Genomic DNA, 6,335 nt, shown 5'->3' with positions numbered 1-6,335 from the left:
ACGACTTTCAGCATTCCACAACCTCTTTAAGTTTTTGAAAAGAAGTATATAACTTCTACATTCTTTCATTGATTTTTATGAAAACTTGAATGCAGTGACCCTAGATGTTGTTGTTCAAATTTGCCTTAAGTTTTTCTTTGTCGACAGAATTTAATAGATTTTAATGTAACATAAATAAAGTGATCTATGACAACTCTTCTAAAAATGGAGGTCAAAGGTCATCAATTCAACGGGGTCAATTCAGGTCATTGTTTAAAACTGCACAAAAATTCGAATACTTTTTTTTATAAAACAACGTATAGAGATGGACCGCCAAAAAAGCGACACATGCAATCGTCAGATCACTTGTATCTGAAGGCTTGTCAACAGCTAATTTTAGCTAAAAAATTAATAAGTACACATAACAAAATTGTCTCGATATGCTTGATGCCATAGTGTTTTAAGCCAATTTCCTCTTCAGCAAGAAGTTTGGTGAATCATTGTTTCAAATCATTGCATTAATTTTATGAGAATTAAAATCATCTTAACGATTATAAGATTACTTATGCATCTGTTGAATTGTCAAAAATGTATATGTACGTCTGACCGACACCGTGCCATGGAAATGCCCACATGTTGAAGAGCAGAAGGAGCACATTTTTAAAGCAATAATTTGATTATTTTGTGTAAATGTTAAGAATTCAAGCCTTAGTAAGCTTTGTTATTCTGTAAGTTACGTCATGGACATTAACATGCACAAAATTTGACTTTTTCACAGAACACAACATTATAGGGATCAACCTCCAAAAAGACGCCACATGCGATCCGTGTATCATTTTCATGATCTCCGTTAGTAATACTGATTTGTTAAATAGATGATTTTATTGTTCCAAGTATTTTGGTTTGTGTTCTTCAATTTAAGTTTGTTTTGGGGACAAACGCAGGGAGATGGGGTGTGACTCTAGTATTTGGTTGTGTCTGTTTTTTTTTCAATGCAGTTATGAATGTTGATGTAAAAATGGCCCCAAAAAGATGAATCTCTGAATAATTGATCAGTTTTAAGTGTTTTATCCTTGACCAAAGATATTAAAGACAATATTATCTTTGAATATCCTAAACATTAATTTGTGACCGGCTCTACAAAAAAGGGTGTTATTATTGTGTAATGGCCCGCTCAACATTGAGAGGGTGAAAATTTGAATTTTCATTTTATGTCATGAATGTCATCTTTAATACCTACAGTTTCAGGTTTCTTTCACAGAAATGTTGATTTTGATGAACAAAGTGGAAAAAAACCAACCATTTTGTGTGCATCATTCTGTTGTTCAACAACAAAGCCAGCTATTTCAAAGCCTGTTTTCTCAGTTGTGTAATACTTCATATCTACAGATTGGGATGGGCTATGGAGCTCTATTATATACCAAATGAAAGCTTACATTGTGGGCTTTCCAACCATGTATATAACTCAATTTCACATTTTTTGCGACATAATACCCTTTTTTGTGGAGCCGGTCACATTTGTATGTATTGATTGGTATTCAGCTTTTGGTTTGAAGAAGTCACTGCATGTGGATGCCTAACAACAAATGTTGATAATGGCATTGGATTGATCAACAGGTTACATTATAATTGAAAAAAAAAAAATCACTAATATACCTATTTTTTTGTATAAATTGCACATAATTTCCAGTTTGATGACGTCGAGAGCATTTGGATTCCTATTGTCATGTAAAATAGCTGATTATATTATTTAGGCAATAGTGATTATTCTCACTGATTATTTTCAAATTCTCTATAGATAACTTTCGTTTGATGTTGTCATCACTCTAAAACTTGGAAAATTTATTTGATATTGTATAGAGTGTCTACAGTTAACCCTCCTATGGTAACATGCATTGTCAGCCTGGTTATTACTTGGGTCAATATTGGTCAAGACCCCCACTGGTTTGTACACAGTAGGCCCGGAGGTGAGCAAGAAACTTTTGACCATTGGTGACCTCTTAAATAGTAGGAGGGTTTTCTTATTTAGTAAAATTGTGTGTGATCTTTTGAAATAAAAAAGAAATCAACATTCTTTAACGTGTCATTAGAGGGCGCTATTTTGAGTTTTGACATAATAGTTTTTTGGAACTTTTTGCTTTTCCACTTGAAAGCGGAAAAGCATTTTTCTGTTCTGATTTTTGTATTTTCTTCTTTTTGTTTGTTTTTGTTCTATCCCAAATCTGCTTTTTTAGTAAAATTGGGCAAAATTAGATGTTAATGAAAAATTTCAAATTGTAAGGGGTTAACCTTGCATTTTTTTGCAAAATTGGGCAAAATCAGATGTTTCTGGAAAATTGCAGATTGTAAGGGGTTAACCTTGCATTTTTAGCAAAACTGGGCAAAATCTGATTTTTATGAAAAATCTCAAATTGTAAGGGGTTAACCTTGCATTTTTAGCAAAATTGGTCAAAATCAGATTTTTATGAAAAATCTCAAATTGTAAGGGGTTAACCTTGCTTTTTGAGTAAAATTGGGCAAAATTAAATGTGTATGAGAAATTTCAAATTGTAAGGGGTTAACCTTGCATTTTTTTAGCAAAATAGGGCAAAATCACATTTATGGAAAATTTCAGATTGTAAGGGGTTAACCTTGCATTTTTAGCAAAATTGGCCAAAATCAGGTTTGTATGAAAAATCTAATATTGTAAGGGGTTAACCTTGTTTTTTTACCAAAATTGGGTGCATTTTTTTACTAAAATTGGGCAAAATTTTCTGAAAAATTCCAGATGTAAGGGGTTAACCTTGCTTTTTTAGTAAAATTGGGCAAAATTAAATGTTTATGAGAAATTTCAAATTGTAAGGGGTTAACCTTGCATTTAGCTAAATAGGGCAAAATCAGATGTTTCTGAAAAATTCCAGATGTAAGGGGTTAACCTTGCTTTTTTTAGTAAAATTTGGCAAAATTAAATGTTTATGAGAAATTTCATATTGTAAGGGGTTAACCTTGCATTTTTAGCAAAATTGGGCAAAATCAGATTTGTATGAAAAATCTAAAATTGTAAGGGGTTAACCTTGCTTTCATAGCAAAATTGGGTGCATACATGTATTTTACTAAAATTTGGCAAAATGAGATGTTCCTGAAAAATTCCAGATGTAAGGGGTTAACCTTGCTTTGTTAGTAACATTGAGCAAAATTAAATGTTTATGAAACGTTTCAAATTGTAAGGTGTAAACCTTGCATTTTTAGCAAAACTGGGCAATATCAGTTTTTATGAAAAACCTCAAATTGTAAGGGGTTAACCTTGCATTTTTAGCAAAACTGGGCAATATCAGTTTTTATGAAAAACCTCAAATTGTAAGGGGTTAACCTTGCATTTTTAGCAAAATTGGGCAAAATCAGATTTTTATGAAAAATCTAAAATTGTAAGGGGTTAACCTTGCATTTTTAGCAAAATTGGGCAAAATCAGATTTTTATGAAAAATTTCAAATTGTAAGGGGTTAACCTTGCATTTATTAGCAAAATAGGGCAAAGTCAGATGTTTCTGGAAAATTTCAGATTGTAAAGGGTTAACCTTACATTTTGAGCAAAATTGGGCAAAATCAGATTTGTATGAAAAATCTCAAATTGTAAGGGATTAACCTTGCCAAATTAGTGCAAAATCAGATTTGCATTTTTTCAGCAAAATTGGGCAAAATCAGATGTTTCTGGAAAATTGCAGATGTAAGGGATTAACCTTGCTTTTTTAGTAAAATTTGGCAAAATTAGATGTTTCTGGAAAATTGCAGAGTGTTAAGGCTTAACCTTGCATTTTTAGCAAAATTGGGCAAAACGCGATGTTTATGAAAAATTTCAAACTGTAAGGGGCGAACCTTGCATATTTTAGCAAAATTGGGCAAAATCAGATGTTTCTGAAAAATTTCAGATGTAAGGGATTAACCTTGCTTTTTAGTAAAATTGGGCAAAATGAGATGTTTATGAAAATTTCCAGATGTAAGGGGTTAACCTTGCTTTGTTAGTAAAATTGAGCAAAATTAAATGTTTATGAAACGTTTCAAATTGTAAGGTGTAAACCTTGCATTTTTAGCAAAACTGGGCAATATCAGTTTTTATGAAAAACCTCAAATTGTAAGGGGTTAACCTTGCATTTTTAGCAAAATTGGGCAAAATCAGATTTTTATGAAAAATCTAAAATTGTAAGGGGTTAACCTTGCATTTTTAGCAAAATTGGGCAAAATCAGATTTTTATGAAAAATTTCAAATTGTAAGGGGTTAACCTTGCATTTATTAGCAAAATAAGGCAAAGTCAGATGTTTCTGGAAAATTTCAGATTGTAAAGGGTTAACCTTACATTTTGAGCAAAATTGGGCAAAATCAGATTTGTATGAAAAATCTCAAATTGTAAGGGGTTAACCTTGCAAAATTAGTGCAAAATCAGATTTGCATTTTTTCAGCAAAATTGGGCAAATTCAGGTGTTTCTGGAAAATTGCAGATTGTATGGGGTTAACCTTTGAATTTTAGCAAAACTGGGCAGTATCAGATGTTTATGAAAATTTTCAAACTGTAAGGGGTTAGGCCAAAAAAAAAAAGTCTCCCGTTTCTGGTATGCACGCGCGTCGCCGTAGCCATGCGTGTCGGCAAAATGAAAAAGTTTTTTTTTCAATGAAAGATGATGTCTCAAAACCGCCAAACTCACTGGTTTGACTGGAATCCTGCTGCTGCACAATTTTAACGTGGTTTTAGATGGGGTTATGATCAAGAATAAGCTTTATGTGGCCTCTCTGGACTCCCATATATTTGCACTAAGTTTAGTCGGGCACCATTTGCAGTCATCAGCCGACATTTGAAGCAAAAAAGTCAGGTAAAAAAAAAAAAAAGGCCGCGTCGCCGCACCACTTTTTGGGCAAGCTCCATACCAGAAACCGGAGACTTTTTTTTTCGGCCTTAACCTTGCATTTTTAGCAAAATTTGGCAAAATTAAATTAAATTCCTCGATGATGTTGCAAGTGTGTGTCCTCGATTTACACATTAAACAAACGCCCACCACTACACCTACACACCCGCAGAAGGGTTTGATGGAAACAGAATGCCCCTTCGACTTCACCGCAGGGCATAGAAATGAAACTTTAAATCATTTTTCAGCTGCAGGTATTTATTACGGAGTATAAAGAACACATAAAAAAAATGATTGTGATGGACTCTATTAGAGCAGCATAACAGAAATAAAAGATTCATATTAAAGTGAGTACATGTACATGTATATAAGTATAAATAAATATGAGTTAAAAAGTAAGCAGCCTGCGAAAAAAAAAATCGGAAAATATGTTGCAACCTGACACCACTCCAGCGATGTACAAAGTCTATGGAGAGTCAAGAACATTTTCTAAGAACCGGTATTTCCTAACAAAATTAGAAATGTCTCTCGATCCCAGATTCATGTCTTATTATCATTTTTGCAATGAATGACCTTCATTGCGATGATACATGAAGAAAAAGTGGCTTGAGGTTGCAACAGTTTTGACGTAGCAATAGAAATCTCCATGCACACGCAACCGTTAGCATGAAATAGTGCTTAAGCAGCAGCATGATTTTCTGCATTAGTAAGCCCAACTTTTCTGCTTTACTGTTAAGCAGTGCTATGAAATTGGGCCCAGACACTTACATTTATGCTTAATACAGCTCTCACAAGCTCACTCCCTCACTCTCTCTTCTCCTGAACCTTTCCACACAAAGAATACTAATCCAACCTGCTATAAAGGATGAAATATATAAATATCACAACACTTTAGAATCACAACTTGTAAACTTTTAAAAGACCAACAAGGTATGCGCTTAAAGGTATAGTCCATCATTTGTAATTTGTGCATTTTGTTCGTTTGAAGCAACAAAAGTGCTCAAGATCTAAAGATGGGTGCTGAACAACCTGATGAAGTTTCAGCTCGGCTTTAGCTGTATATTTCGAGAAAAACAACATTCTAGGATCTTGATTTCAAATCAAATGTTGCTGAATCATGTTTTGAATTAGGCCTGAATTCAGCGTCTGAGACACGTTCTCACTAGCCGATTGCAGCTACGCGATGTCGCGCACCGATCCGACGAATTATAGCAACCGCGCGCGCTTGTGGGTTGTGTCAACGCTTGTGTGCGCTTCGCCGAATAAAAAAACGAACTACTAATGGAAATTTCCAATGGTGTGTCTTAAGACGCACTGTTGGAAAGGCCTTCTTTCATTGATTACTTCAAAATGACAGCTTGCCAGAAAGAATAATTTCACAGGGAGTTTAGTCCCCTTACTATCTTTCAACCAAGTATGTTTTGCAACAATAATTATGCCAGTTACTTTTTGGATAGCTGCAAATGATGGACTCTGGCTTT

The sequence above is a fragment of the Patiria miniata genome, unplaced genomic scaffold, assembly GCF_015706575.1.
Source record: "Patiria miniata isolate m_02_andy unplaced genomic scaffold, ASM1570657v1 HiC_scaffold_3, whole genome shotgun sequence".
Lineage (NCBI taxonomy): Eukaryota > Metazoa > Echinodermata > Asteroidea > Valvatida > Asterinidae > Patiria > Patiria miniata.
The sequence above is the reverse complement of the archived record's forward strand: the minus strand, read 5'-3'. Positions refer to the sequence as shown.